The sequence below is a fragment of the Cyprinus carpio genome, chromosome B1 (genome assembly GCF_018340385.1).
Source record: "Cyprinus carpio isolate SPL01 chromosome B1, ASM1834038v1, whole genome shotgun sequence".
NCBI classification, from domain to species: Eukaryota; Metazoa; Chordata; class Actinopteri; order Cypriniformes; family Cyprinidae; genus Cyprinus; species Cyprinus carpio.
The window spans coordinates 26,604,130-26,620,859 of record NC_056597.1 but is presented as its reverse complement, the minus strand read 5'-3'; the positions used below and the strand labels follow the sequence as shown (position 1 = coordinate 26,620,859).

The 16,730-nt window shown below is 35.5% G+C and overlaps 1 pseudogene; it reads right to left on the bottom strand.

Annotated features, from left to right (window-relative positions):
• Positions 1-567: 567 nt before the first annotated feature.
• LOC122134569 overlaps positions 568-16,730 on the bottom strand; it is a 36,684-nt pseudogene continuing 20,521 nt past the window's right edge.

The window sequence follows — 16,730 nt, the reverse complement described above, 5'->3', positions numbered from 1 at the left end:
AGTCCTCCAAAAAAAAGCCCTCTGTGTGTACCCTTCAAATAAATCCTGCAGGTGCCCCTATCCGAGGGAAGTAATGCCTCAAAATGTGTTCTCCAGTTTTACATGTTTTAGGTGACATGAGGGTGAGTAAATGATGACAGGATTTAATTTGGTTAACTATCTGTTCATTTGTCTTTAACACCCACAAAAATTAATAGAGTATTATTAGCATTATTTCAGAGAATGCAAAGCATTGGGCTGCGTGATTAAAAAGTGAGCTTGATGAATAGACAGATTTTGACCAAAAGTGTAAAAACTTTGGCCACTGTAAATAAATTTGTAATTGTGGTCACCACTACTTATTGGTCATCTGTCATTAAAAGAATGGAAAATGGATGTTAAATATTACTGTAATCTGTGTTAGTTTTTACTCAAGGGTTTATAGAAACCTATATTTGTAGGATGACTTATGGTATTCTGCTTAATGCAACCACGTTACATATACTTTTGTGCATTGACTTTTTTGTGCCACGTGGATCCTTGTTTAATCTTTCTAGTTTCATAAAAAGATACAAAAACAAATTCAGCTCATTTAATGACACATTTATTGACTTAAATAGACATTGTATTATTTTGAAAATACAATTAATGTCTTCTTGCACACGTTCCCAATAGAAATGTGTTGTTTTAGTAGTATGTCTCTAGTTCCACCCAGCCTGAAACAAAGCAGCACAAATATTAGTTCATTCTTGATCTCTAAAAGGAATAAAAATACAAAAAATATCTACAAAGTAAATGCAAGTCATCTCAGTAATTAAAATTCTACTTTCTGCTTAGGAAACATGTTTAGATGTACAATGAAAGTGTGTATTACCTCCTGGGTTCTGCCTAATAATGTATTTTCTAACTTCATCATAGATGAAAATGAGCAGTGAATATGGCATAGCACAAAACCACCACAATGGTCTAAATGAAAAAAGAAAACAGTTAATTGGTTAAAAATACATATTTAGCGGGAAATGTAATGCCTTTAAGCAAGTTTCATTAAAACTTTCAAATTTCACTTACTTCATTGGATACATTCGGACAGCAACATCCATGCCTGGGCAGTAGGATAAGAATGCTGCCAGAGCGGTTTCCACACACAGACCAAAGGTGAGGACTCTATTCCTGTGAAAGAAAAAAACAAACAAATTATGATTAATAGTCAAAGAAAAAAGTCTTGTCCAAGGGCACATCAGGTACTCACAAGTGAGACTATGGGTGCTCTAGAGAGGGAACAAAATGTCACAAAAAAAAAAAGTGGATTCCATTGCAAGAATGCTCTCTCATATCCTGTCTTAATTAGAGATATGATTTCTCCATTTCGGGAAAGTAGAGTTGTAGTATGAGCTTGTTATTGGTATTTGTTCCATTTTTTTTTTTGTTTTTTTTTACTTTCATGTCCCTGAGATTTTGAGATATGGTGACCCTGGAGCACAAACCCCGTTCTTAAGTCGCCGGGGTAGCAATGCCAAAAATACACTGTATGGGTCAAAATTATTGATTTTCTCTACCGCCAAAAATCATTAAGTAAAGATAATGTCCATGAAGATATGTTGCTAAATTTCTACCGAGTAAATATATCAAAAACTTAATTTTTAAAAGTAATATGCATAGTAAGAACTTCATTGGACAGCTTTAAAAGGGTGAGTTCTCAATATTTAGAATTTTTTTGGCACCTCAGTGCCGAAAACTTTTCACAGTACTGTAGCTTTGTTGGTGGGTTTTCTTGTAGCATCTTGGAGACGTTGCCACAGTTCCTCTGGATTTAGTCTCAGTTTTCTCCTGTTTCTTTATGTAATCCCAGACGGACTGATGATGATATCGGATCTCTGGGTGGAGCACTGGTTGTTGTCAGACTCCTTTTGAAAACAAAAATCAAAATGAATTACTACAAAAAAAGCCAAAAAAAAAGTTTGGAAAAGTAAAATGTTATTTCCTACAGACAAACTGAAGCAACATATAGAAATGAGAAAATGTATTTAAACCTTTTTTTTTTCTTTCTTTTTTTTGTGAAAATAAATACTAATGCCTACGGACTTTTACACAGTACTGTGGTATATATATCTATTATAGTATATATATATATATATATATTAAATGCACTACTATGAAGAAGAGCAATAAGATGGCATTAAAATGAAAAGGCGCACTTTGATTTGATGGCACAGACCGCTCACACACAGAGAGCGCCTGCATCCCAATGTACATACTATCTATCCTAAATTATACTAAAGACAGCGGAAACAATTCAAAATACTCGGTCATTTTGGTAAGCAGACACGAAAAGACCTTATTTTAAAACTATAAAGTGTTCACCTTTATATTTGTGTATACTTACAATAAAAACGAAACATTGGGCTTTGTAAAATAAAGAAAAAATTCTGAGTGAGTCCGGTGCAGATGTTGACGATGTGTGAGATGCTATAGTTCTGATATTGTGGCTGAATGTTGCACATGCACTAGGGTTGTAAGTTTAATGAACTCTAATTTAATTGTTCAGTTTTGTCAGTACGGTTAAGGATGGGTTAACTAGCATGGTTGTCTGTCAGGAAAATTAACTTAAATTTTTGTTTTTAGTTTATTGTTTTGTTTTTCAATCGTGAATTTATCCACTTATCCAACGCTGTTTGTTCTGTGACAATTGTTTCACTCTGACATGCTCTTGATAGACATACTTTTTACCTTTGTTGAGTTGTTAAAATGTGTGACATTCTTGTCTGCTCAGCGTTGCTCCACGATCATTGAGCCTCCAAAAAAAAGCCCTCGTGTGACCATTCAAATAAAATCGTGCAGGTGCCCCTATCCGGAGGGAAGTAATGCCTAAAATGTGTTCTCCAGTTTACATGTTTTAGGGACATGGGGTGAGTAAATGATGAAGGATTTATTTGGTGAACTATATGTTCATTTGTCTTTAACCACCCACAAAAATTAATAGAGTATTAGTAGCATATTTCAGAGAATGCAAAGCTTGGCTGCGTGATTAAAAAGGAGTCTTGATGCAATAGACAGATTTTGACCAAACGTGTGTAAAAAAACTTTGGCCACTGTAAAATAAATTGTATTGTGGTCACACTACTTATTGTCATCTGTCATTAAAGAATGAACTGGATTAAATATTACTGTAATCTGTGTTCGTTTTTACTCAAGGGTTTATAGGAAACCTATATTTTGTAGGAGATTAGGTATTCTGCTAATGCAACCACGTTACATATACTTGTGTGCATTGACTTTTTGTGCCACCGTGGGAGCATTGTTTTAATCTTTCTAGTTTCATTTAAAAAGAGACAAAAACAAATTCGCTCATTTTAATGGACACATTATTGACTTAAATAGACATTGTATTATTTTTGAAATACAATTAATGTCTCCTCCCACATGTTCCCAAATAGAAGTGTGTTGTTTTAGAGTATGTCTCTAGTGCACCCCAGCCTGATAAACAAAGCAGCAACAAATCTTAGTTCATTCTTGATCTCTAAAAGGAAAATAAAAATACAAAACATATTACAAAGTAAATGCAAGTCCATCTCAGTAATTAAAATTCTTACTTTCTGCTTAGGAAACATGTTTAGATGTACAATGAAAGGGTGTATACCTCCTGGGTTCGACTAATAATGTATTTTCTAACTTCAGCATAGAATGAAATGAGCAGGAAGGTATGGCATAGCACAAAACCACCACAATGGTGCTAAATGGAAAAAGAGAAAACAGTGTAATTGGTTAAAAATCATATTTAGCGGAAAAATGTACTGCCTTTAAGCAAGTTTCATTAAAACTTTCAAATTTCACGTACTTCATTGGATACATTCGGACCGCAACATCCATTGCCTGGGCAAGTCGGATACGAATGCCTGCCAGAGCGGTTTACACACAACAGACCAAAGGTGAGGATCTAGTATTCCTGTGAAAGAAAAAAAAAACCAAACAAATTAGGATTAACTAGTTCAAAGAAAAAAGTCTTGTCCAAGGGCACATCAGGTACTCACAAGCGAGACTATGGGTGCTCTAGAGAGGAAACAAAATGTCACAAAAAAAAAAAGTGGATTGCATTGCAAGGAATGCTCTTCATATCTGGTCTTAATAGAGATATTTGATTGTTCCTCCATTGATGGTAATAGCTAGGATTTGTTAGTATGCGTGTTTTTATTGGTATTTGTTCAATTTTTTTTTTTTTTTTTTTTTACTGTAGAGACCCTTGAGAATTTTGAGTATGTGAACTGTTGGGAGCACACAAAACCCGTCTTAAGTCGCGGCCGGTAGCAAATAGCCAAAAATAACACTGTATGGGGTCAAAATTATTGAGTGTTATCCTACGCCAAAAATCATTAAGGTAAAAGATTCATGTTCCATGAAGATATGTTGTAAATTTTCTACTGTAAAATTATCAACACTTCATTTTTCAAAGTAATATGCATAGCTAAAGAACTTCATTTGGGGACCGCTTTGAAAAAAAGGTGATGTTTCTCAATATTTTAGAATTTTTTGCACCCTCAGATTCCAGATTTTTTAAAAAATAGTTGTATCTCAGCCAAAGATTGCACGAGTCTAAAGAAAAAAATTTTTGAGGAAATTGACCATGTATGGCCTGGTTTTGTGAATCACAGGTGTCAAATATTGTGATTCTTGGGTGGTATGCTTTTTTGTTTTGCTTGTTTTTTGAAGATGGGTTTTGACCATTTGTAATATACCAAAGAAGAGACTATAGTGAATAGATCCTAAAAATATAGTAACAGAGGTATTTATTCAGAGACAGTTTTTAAATCCTAAGAGTGAATTCTAGTGGTTAGATCTTGATATGTATAGTCACAGGTGTATCTATTTAAATAGTTCTCATGCTTTATGTCTAACACCCTGACAAAGGCCGGCTTGGGCCGAACATGTTGGTGTTTTTTTAATTGTAGCCATGTCCTACGATATAGGGTTTTTTTTATATATTTGCATGTATGGAATTCCATGGATGTGGATTTTTTTGTTTTTTTTTTTTTTTTTCAATAAGATCCAAATTTTTGTTTTTGAAAATTAACGATTAAAAAAACTATTTCCAAACTGCGTTGATAGATGTACAATGAGCAAACAACTGGTGGAACTTCAGTTTGTAGATATCACCCATATCATGGCTGGGTTTGAAAATGTTGTACATACTTCATTCCTGCGAAAGATGGAACAGCCTCCTGGTCTGCAGATGAGCAAGTCAGTCCACTGACCACAATCACACAATACTGGTTAAAGAAGGCCGTGTGACATGTATACTCCACAATATCTTCCTGCGGCTCATAGGTCTGCATCAGACAAGAACCATTATTTAAAAAGAAAGGTATTTCAATAGAAATGTTGGTTTCGTATTCAGTCTGGTTTGGTTGAAGCTGTTGACACCTACCCACATTTGCTGGGCCAATAGCTGTATCCTCCAGGTCACTGACAAATATCTGTCTTTCCAAACCAACTTCGAATTCCTACCAGATCTTTGGGCAAGAATCCATTCTCAGCGAAGAATTACAAAGTAGGTAAAGACAACCACCAACTGCTTGCATCATCCCTAAAATTTAGGTATAAAGAACACGGTAAGGAAGCAAAACAGCTACTGTATGAACACCTAGAGCGCTTTGTGAAGAACTAGTATGCACTTACCCAATTTGGACCATCCATAAGCTCATACTGATGAGCCTTATCAATTCACCAGCACGATCGTTTCAGCATTTCTGGGTTGTCTCTTCATGAATGTCGCTACACAGCAGTTTCGTAGGCCAATGAGATAGCAGGAAACCTGTGGCAATTAAAATATATCCACCAATGAAATGCATGCACACATTTAATTAGCTCTCTCTCTTCTGCATTTGCATTTCTAAATGAGTTCCTTCCTACCATGTCAGTGCCCAGGTCAATGCAGAGAATGGTGGACGGTGCCCAGAGGTAGGAGGAATACACCACAAGGACACACAAAAAAGAGGAAGAGGTGAACATCTCAGGATCTTACTAGTCAGCGTGTACTGCAGGTTTCAAGACTTCTTCAAGTTGTCAAAGATCACAGCCACGTCCTGAAAGTTTGGAAGAATAATTTTGGAAGGGGGAGAAAAAAGTGTTGTCTGAGTAACCTTTATCATTCTTCATGCTGAAATGAAGTTTTCAATTATCATACCTTTTTCCCCCCCTTTCTACTCCAGTGACAAAGTGAGGCAAAGTTGTCGTCCAGAAGGATCATGGTCAGCAGCCTGTTTAGATTACGTTCAGATCCAGCGATACCCATAGCAACACCAATATCAGCCCTTCTTTCAGAGCAGGAGAAATCATTGACACATCACCGGTTACAGCTACAATGGCACCCTGATGAGAGAAATTAAAAGCATTTTAAAATAGAACTTGCTATTTAAAATCCTCTTAGCATTAATAGGATCAGATAGGATTAACAGGTCTGAGGGTTTACGGTCGCTGACAGCCTTCCACGATGATCAGCTTGTGTTGAGGAGGAAGTTCTGGCGAAAACAATTTCTGAATGGTGTTGGAGGACCTCATCCAGCTCTTCTGGGGTCATATTCTTCAGTTCACCACCATGGATCACAATGGCCTTAGCATCTCTGGAGATACACTTTGTATTAGCAGACATCTAGAGCAACAATTTTTTGTTTGCGGAAATATTTAAATAGAGGTGGAAAAGGTAACAAGTATACTTGGATTGACCTCTTCAACAGGGATTTTCAGCCGGGCTTGCAATATCATCCATAGTTTTTCATTGCCTTCAGAGATGATGCCACCACCTTTGCAATAGCTTTAGCTGTGATTGGATGGTCATCCAGTAACCATGATAACCTGTAAAAGATGATTCAGATTTATCATTTGATCATTTCATATATTTCGTTTGAAAAAAAGGTGCAACATTCACCCCTATAAGGAACAAAAGTAACTTTCTGTTAGTTTAAACAAGTAATGTTTTCGGCCATTACCAAGGCCTTTCCTCAGTAATTTCAACCTCCTCTTCAGATGGTTTGACCAATCTATCTTATAGTGTATTTACAGTGTATTCGAGCAGTAGATCTTGAATAAGTACAACACCTTGATTCCAGCACTCCGGCATTTGGCCACAGCATCTGGTACAGCTGCCGAGGAGGATCGATCATAGACATGAGGCCAACACAAACACAGGTTCTCAGTGGGGAAGTTCACTTCTTGCAGCATACAAATGCAAAAACCCTCAGGAACTGGTCATCAGGAAGGGAAAAGTGGGAGAAGCCTAATGATGGGGGGGGGAAACATGGAGTTGTTCATAATTCTGTGATTTTCTATGCCTCTGTGTTAATAATCTGTAATTATAACATTAGTGTTTTTCACAGGGTGAACTTCATAAAGGTGGCTTTACCTAACACTCTTTTCTCCAAGACCGCCGAGGCTCTAAATAAGCATTTTGGAATGAATCTTCATTTCATCGTCCAAAGGCTGCTCTTTCCTGAATCAAAATAGTAGAGCATCGATCCAAGATTCTCTCAGGGGCTCCCTCACACCAGCAGGTGCTTTAGACTCTGAAAGAATTAGGATTCTTGGTGGATTGAGAGCTAGAAAAGGCATATTAAAGCCACATTAGGAATGACCAGTTAATCTAAAAACCAATCTCTAAAGAACACCTCAACAAAATACCTGATACTTGTTGGTGGAGTTGAAAGGGATCTCAGCCAAACTTTTGGGTAATTCTCTCTCTCATTTCAGTGACTGAACCACAAGCACAGCTCAATACATTCAGCAGGGCGGAACTCTGAGGCATCGCCAGCTGCTTCTCGCTGCCAAACAGAAGTGAGTGATGTGAAAAAGCTGCCACTCTCAATGATACTAACTCTAAAACTTGCATGCTTTTTAAATGCATTTTTTAAATGTACTTCTAAAATCTAGATATTAAGATAGCACACCTTAAGGACTGGAAGATGGTTTCTCGATTTGATAGAAGGACGGCACGATTGCAAAGGCCAGCGACAGTTGTTGCACTTATCTTTGAGGGCGGCCCAAGTTAGCAGAGCTCTTTTCAATGAGGCTCCACAAATCTGGTTCTCTGTGGTGTCCTGCTTCATGAATCTGGCTTCAAACCACATGTGAGCGACGGTCATTCGGTTCTGGTTCAAAGTTCCAGTCTTGTCAGAGCAGATGGTTGTCGTCGAGCCAAGAGTCTCCACGGCTTCGAGATTCTTCACACAGGCAGTTCTTGCTTTGCCGTCTAGCGTTGGGGTGCGGTCAGAGGGTCAGTTAGACACACCTATGTGAGGAAATGCCCATTAAGCAATCATTGGAATTTGGAAATATGTATGAAACATAATATTAATCTGACCTTACAGTTACAGTGGCAGGGAGACCTTCAGGTACATTAGCGACAATGATACCAATAAGGAAGATTGACCCCTTCCAACCATTGTAGAGCCAAGAATCAGGGAAAGAATGAAGAAGGAGACACCCAGGAAGACAGCTACACCAGTTGATGATGTGGATGAAGTGCTCGATCTCTTTAGCATTGTGGTTTTTTTCCACCTTCCAGAATGGAGGCAAGCGATGCAATACGACCCATGACAGTACGGTCACCGGTGTTGATGACAATCCCTCTGGCGAGTACCTATTGAAATATTGTCATGTTCAAGCATCTTTTAAGAATTTAATCATACATTTTGACCACACTTTGTTGTAAAGATTATTTTAATGTTGTACCGTCAACACCAATGTGGTTTTTTTTTTTTTTTTTTTTTTTTTTTTTTTTTGTATTTTTTGTATTTTTTTTTTTTTTTTTTTTTTTTTTTTTTTTTTTTTTTTTTTGTTTTGGTTTTTTTTTTTTTTGTTTTTTTTTTTTTTTTTTTTTTTTTTTTTTATTTTTTTTTTTTTTTTTTTTTCACTAGGAGAAGTCGGGGAGAGCGAGGGGGGCCGGGGTTACCTGAGAAAGAGTCGGTCTGGGGCTAACAGCATTATCCCGTGAGGGAGGAGTTGTCCACCTGGAGAGGAAAGCAAAAGCACGGACGGGATGTTTAATGACGTTTTATTAAAATTTTTTACATTCTCTTTTTTTTCTCCAATAAAATTCTTTAGCTTTTACCTTGCATCCTTGTGCAGAAGATTGACACGGATATCAGCCGGGATTCTTGTCTCACATTTGACCTCCACAAGATCACCTACAACTACTTCCCTCAGCGGGCGATGATCCTTTTTCTCTCCATCAGCGCCACAACGAGGGCTTTCTACATGACAATAAAATGTACATATAAACGAGAATATCCTTTGTTACATTGTGAAAAGCTTTTTTGGCATATAAAGTCAATTTTACATTTTGTTATACTGATGAGTGATACGAGGTTCTTAAAAGAATCCATGATCCTGGAGCTTACTTGGCCCTCTTGATAGATATGAGAAAACATCCATTGACTGTTGTGACAACAAAAGCAACGCACCAAGGTCAAGAACAGCTTGCAAGGGAAAATTAATAAATAGTCATTCATTTGATTCATTTTATCCAAAGCTCACTTCACACTTATTAGGAGGACTAATCCTTGAGGAGAAACCTCATTTTAAATGCATTGCTCAAGAGGTATGATGGTTTATCAGTTCAGATATTTAATGAAATAAAAACACACTTTAATTTTACTAGGTTTATCGGACATATTATCTATTTATGTTATGTCATTGCAGAAAGGAAAAGACAAAAACATTTCTCTGTCATACATTGTCATTTGCTGGTTCTTCCGACGAGGCAGCCTGGCATCGAATATGCAAAGACGAAGGCAAAGAAAATGCACCAATCCACAGCAGTGTCTGAGAATCCACCAAACAGCTGTCTGCAGAACTTGACCCATTCTGGAGTCGTAACAGGTGGAGTCAAGGCATCGGTCCATCACGGTCCTAAGATGTCCTTTGCTCGGAAATTGGTCAAACCCTGCCACAAGTTATAAAAATGGAGCGATTAAAGCCATACAGAAAACAGATGCTCATAAATAATAGTTTCAGTTGCATGTGGCTAAAGATTCATTATTTCATTACACTTTTTTATCATTTACTTCACAACAAATATTCAAAACAGAATAATGCCATCATTATTTTCCAAAAGTGTCACTTAAACGTACTTACCTTGGTCAGGTCAGTGCCGTATTTTCGGTTAAGTTCTTCAAAGGTCAACTTGTGATCTTCCTGCAGAAGAGAAAAGAAGACTGTGTAAATCCAACCGAAAAATTCAGAAAAAGCATGAATGAAATGAATGAATTTGGCAAATAATTTTCTTACCAGTTCCACTTCTTTCTTCCAGTTCCCTCCATGTCCTTTTTTGCTCTTTTTCCCTTTTTGGGCTTTTTGACTCCATCTTTGAGTCGCTGCCAATTTGTACTTATCATTCCCCGTCTGTAAGATGTAAAACAAATTAAATGGTAAACACATCGCCCAAAACAATCCTTAAATGAATGAATGCATGCGGAATGAAACAAATTAAGCGAGGAATCCAACAGTATAGCTTTAGGTGACTTACCCCGAGCCCCATTTTCCTTACTGATGTCCACTCAAAAATCCAGTGATTTCTTGTGTCTGGGGTGCTGTTGGAGACAGAAGTCCCTGTGTATCAAACCAGGTTCACTGATTTATATCCTCCTGCCATCTCACCTGTGTAATGGGGAGGTGTTCTGGGAAAAGTAGGGAGGGGTTTGTACAGGTGTCATTTAGTTTTACATTTATTTAACCTTCGTTTATACAGGTAGGTCCTTTCCTGTGACACCCAGGTGAAAGGACTGGGCTATTAACTATTGTCTTATCAACCGATCTATGGCTTGTTAATAATAACTCATGCCAAAATACAATCCTTTAACTGTTCATTCAAATCTTATTGTTTAGTTCTTGGTATTTATTTGGTCTTTTTATGAAGTCACTTGCTAGACATAATTATGCCACCCTGCTTACTTGTTATTGGACTTTTACCTTTTTGTTTTTGTTATTGTAAATTGTGTTCTGTTGGCCGCTAATGAATTAAACTGTTACTGTTCACAAAGAAATGCAAGCATTTTATGATGAAACCCCCTAAATCAAAAGGGCATTTATAATGGATAAACATGCTGACCAAGATTGTGAGAATACTGGTCATAAACTTCCCCTGATTTACGTGTTTGAACTCCTACAATGCATTGAACATATTAAATATAATATGTTGGGTTATTTATTCTTAGGATTTGTTGAAGTAATTGTTAAAATGGTATGCATATTCTTTTATATTAAGCTTTTTGTTTTTTTTCGTTTATGGGCAGTGAACACTGCTACAAAAAAAAAAGTTCTTTCAACTTGTGAAAATTTATTTCTGATTTATAAATATGAATACTGAATATAACTTCTGAGCAAAAAATAAATAATAAATGTTTTTGGACGTAAGTCTGAATGAAACCTTTTTTTTTCTCAGGCGTATTACACTATTAATCACATTGGCTAAAAAAGCCAACTATGTAGTTAGAATAGAAATATAAGACAGTAATTATGGATTATATGTTTATTTACCATATTACTAAACTACTGTATCTAAACTATCTATGCTCTTGTTCATGGCTCAAAATGTTTGGGGTTAACTATTTCCACCAACCTCTATTTAGTGTTCGAATTAATTTCTAGCAAATTAAGCTACATTTAATTGGTCGTATTGCTGAAAATGACCAAAACCTGTCAACATTTTAAAAAATATATATATATATACAGTCATTAACACTGGCGGCCACCCACAGACTTTAGCAGTGCACGGGCAAACACTACCTCTGCTTCTTCACATGTAAAAATTTGTTTTGTTGACTATTTCTTTCTTTCTTTCTTTCTTTCTTTACCATTTCTCTCTCTATATATTAAATAAATAAAACAACAATATATTAAATAAATAAAACAACAATTTTTTTTTTTCTTTTTTTCTTTCTTTCTTTCTTTCTTTTTGTCTTCTTTCTTTCTTTCTTTTTATTTCTTTCTTCTTTTTTCTTTCCTTTTTTTTTTCTCATGGGTTTGTTTAGGTTTGGTTGAAGATATAAAATATAACTATATAAATATACGTTTTTAAAAAAAGAACATTGAAAAAGAATGTGTTCTTTAACTCATGCAACAGAGTTAAGAGAGTCTCACGGCCCTCATGTCCTTCAAACTCTTAAACGTACACACATATTGTGCCATCATTAAACAGCATACAGGAACCATCAGTTTGCATTTGAATACAGTTGAACATTTCTATTTATTGCAAGCCTGGATCTAAGGACAGGTGTGTTGTAAACATAAATATAACCTTTCAAAGAGGTGTTTCTCAAGGGTAAAGGGATAGTTTATCCGAAAATTAAAAGTCTGTCATCATTACTCAACCTCGTTGTTCTAAAACTTTTTGAGTTTCCTACTTCTGTTGAAACATAAAAGAAGATATCATGAAGAATATCAGTAACCAAACACAGTTCATGGTCATCGTAGTATTCTTTTGGAACAAATGTTTTGGAATCACTGTTGATCACAATAATGGTAACATAAAGGACAAGCAACAATGACAAAAGCAACAACACCCTACATCACAAGGTAGGAATTATTATTATACTTATTTTACATTTGTATCACAGATAAAGCATGCTATAGAGCCTCAGGGAAGCCGTATATTTTAACTTGTGTAAAAAAAAAAAAAAAGAAAGAAAAGAAAATGACCGGCTGTGAGGGACTGAAGTACAGTGTGTTCAATGGTTTGTAATGCTATCTAACAACATACTGATTGTTCAGCTGACGAAAACATCTTCCTGAAAAAAACTCAAGCAGACAAAAACTCTGTTTGAAAGTGTTGTGAAAATAGTGAATCTATTCACCTTTATACAGTGCATGCCATTGTAAAGATTGGTCTATTGTTAACTTCATAAATTTGTTAAATCCCTCTGATTTATTTGTTAAACTCTGCCATTGCATTTTAAATATAATATAATCTTTTATTGTATTTATTCTAGGATTCGTTGAACCTAAATGTTAAAGTTTTTATATTAGTAAGCTTGTTTCATTTATTGACAGTATGCTGTTGAACAATATATTTTGAAGATTACTGGAGTATGTTTATAAGAAATTCTCTAGATTAGTTTTTCAATTTTAACTTAAACTGTTCAGAGTAAATCCAAAACATTTTCTTTTCAGCTATGATCGTTCATCACATTTCTGAAAGCCAACATGCTGTTAGAATAGAAATATTAGACAGTAATTATGGATAATAATATACTTATTTACCTAATTTCTAAATGAACTATATCCGTTCATGGTTTAAAAATGTCTGGTTATTATTTCCACCAACCTCTATTTGTGTTCGAATTAATTTCTAGTAAACTGAAGCCGCATTCCCTAGTAAAAAATAAATATATTAAAAAGATGTTAGCTGTTTCATGCTAAGTATACTACAAATACATTTACATGTTATGTACTTAATAAACCACCTGCAATTGTACTTTAGTCTATACTAAGCAGAGCTTAGTATAAATCCGTTACTGATTCCTAATTACATGAACACAAAACTAGTTAGTAATGTATCACATACACATTTTTAGTAATGTAATCAGATTACTTTTGATTAGCTTTAGATTTACTGTTGACCTAAACTTGTTTATCACATTGATTTAAATGGATTATCTTGTACCAGTATGATATAAAATTACAAAGAGTGTAAGAAAACTATGTCTCCGGTTTTTCCTCCTTTTTTTTTATTTTAAAACAAGTCATTTTATAAATAACATCAATCAAAATAAAACACTGTACGTAACAGAATTAAATATTTGATTATGTTTACCTTGCATGTCATCTGACCATTAACCATGAACATGCAACATGGTTATATTAATTATTTAAGGTATTTATTTTAAAAACTCAGAGGAACTTCAAGTAAAATACCGGGGAAAGTGTTATATGACAAAAACAAAGTTTGGGAATGCTGGCGTGGGAAATCCATTCCACTTGACTCATTCAAAGTCCATAAAATTAAAACTCCATTCCGTGTTTTCACCACTAGCACCCGCTGCACTCCCGCGAAACAGCAAAGTAAACCAAAGCATCAGCATCTGCTGCTCAGATACACCTAAACCCTAGCCGATACTTTATTTAAACTTTTAGATTATTTCATTGATTTTTATTTTATTTAAAAAACAAAAGCCTTTCCGATGTGATATGAGATTGTGAAAAGGGAGAAGAACGATTCGGCAAAGACAGATGCGAACTCATGTCGCTACGCATTCAAAAAACACTAAGCAATCCGCATTACCAATTACATCACGTGGAAATGTTGCTTTTTGCACAATCTTGTAACATAGTTAGTGGGCAGAGGTGAATAGTAAATAGCCGCCGCCTAACCAGGCGGAACTATTTGCACTTTGTGTAATATAGAGGACACACTGCTAATTAAAAGGCACCACACTAAAGCAAATGGCATTACTTCGGTAAATTTTTCTGGGGGAGGACACACCCAACATTTATTTTGCTTTCGACGCCCATGGTTGAGTCTATAAACACACTCTGTTCACAACCATAAGCTGGTTTACATCAGTATTTTCTTTCTTTATTTTTCTTTTATTTTTTCTCCTGGGTTTAGTAAGGTAGGGTTGGAGATATAAAAATGTAATTATACGGATATATGTATATAAAAAAGATATTTAAATAGAGATCTCTACTCTTATAGCAACAGAGTTAAGAGAGTCGTCACGGCCTCCTGTCCTTTCAAACTCTTAAACGTCCACACATATTGTGCCATCATTAAACAGCGTACAGGGAACCCATCACAGTTTGCATTTGAATACAGTTTGAACATTTCTATGTATTGCAACGGATCTAGGATCCTAAGGACATGGTGTGTGTAACATAAATAAACCTTTCAACAGAGGTGTTCTCAAGGGGTAAAGGGATAGTTATCTGAAAAGGAAAAGTCTGTCACAGTCATTACTCAACCTCTAGTTGTTCTAAAACTTTATTGAGCCTTCTGACTTCCCTGTGAACATAAAACGAAGATTACATGAAGAATATCAGTAACCAAACAGTTATGGCCCTCATAGTATTTTTGGAACAAATGTTGGGGGAATTTCTGTTTGATCACAACGATGATAAAAACAAAGGACAAGTAAACAATGACAAAAGCAAAGCAACATGGCATTCTAATGGCAAATTATACTGAAACATCTTTCCGAAAAAAAAAAAACTTTTAGTAGACAAAAAAACTCCATAATACAGTTTTTAAATGTTGTAAAAAACATGATCTACCACCTTTATAGACTAGTGTGCCATTTCAAAGATTGTCTATGGTTAAATTCATTATTAGTAATGCTGTCTTTCTCTCATAGGCTTCCTTGAATTTCACAACATCTCCATCACAGATGGTTATATATTGCTTTGTGTTTCTTGTGCCATATAATCTAATTTATTTCTATATTATTTGGCCTATGTTTGCTAAAAGGGTTAAGCACACACTGTCTGTTGTCTCTCGAGACTCGATGACGGATGCTGTTTAGAACAATGACACTTAGTCTTTTTATTGGGAATGAAACTACAGTCTTTATGAAAACTGGTTATTCAACTCTCAAAGTTCTCTCTTAATGACACCCGGAGGCAACCAACAAACTGTTCTTGTCTTTTAACGCTGCATGACACCAAAAAAAGCCAAAAGCAGTCAATGCAAGCTGTTAATGTTACATCACTATACTGTGATCTGGCCACTGAACCACCATCATGTAACCTTTAACTTGCGAGGGAAAGCTTGAAACATGCTTTTTTAAAAACAATTCCTCAAGGCAAAGGTATTTTTAGGAAGGTGTTGATTTGAAGAGATTTAGTTTTCTGTCAAATGATTGGAGGTGAATAAATGATAGAAGTGTTACTGCAGCAAGGTCAGGTTGGTTTTGAAAGCAGTTGTTGTGACAAGCATTGTTAAAGAACATCACCTGTAACCTCCATCTTCATGATAGATGCCTTTAATCTGCTGAAAAACACCACAGCCTGGTGTATTTAAAAAAAAAAATAGACCTTGTATTCCTTCACAAAATGGACAGCAGGGTCTAAGATGCATATCAGGTTACTGGAAGGAGGAAAATCGTTTTACGGTCGGGAAAACACAGGAAAATAATATCAAACTTGCTGTGAATGGATTGAGCCAGGTGCTTCATGACCAGAGTTTGTTTCTATAAAACGTTCCCGTTATCTCAAAAAAGCCATTATTAATATCTATTTCTCAAAATGTTTAAACCTATTTAGATAGAGGATGACTAAAAAAATAGACTAAAGGGAGGTGAATATACAAACCAAGTATTCTAGCCATGCAGAAGAAAAAACGATTTTAATACAAGATAGCCAAAAATAAACAGAATTTATAATAGTTTAAAAAAAAATGGCTGTAAAAAAAAAAAAAAAAAAAAAAAAAAAAAAAATAAAAATCAGGGATTTGTGACTAAATGGCAAAAGGGGTGTTTTCATACTGCAGCTGGCAAAAAACACTCCAATTTACAGACAGAGTATATGTGATCACAGTTTTTCTTAGGGGAAAGGTTAATCTGAGGATACCATCTCAAATATTCTTACCAAAAATTGCTTTTTAGTTTTACTATTTACTAAATCCATTCTCTAACTGCATCTGAGGAAGAAGAGAGAGACTCAGTCAAGTGAACCATTAAGGAGAAACCATAAGCTGAAAGGGACCTTGAACATTAAACATGTGCTGCCATCCTTGAAAGGCTGATATGAATTAGCGTCCTGTACTGTAAAAA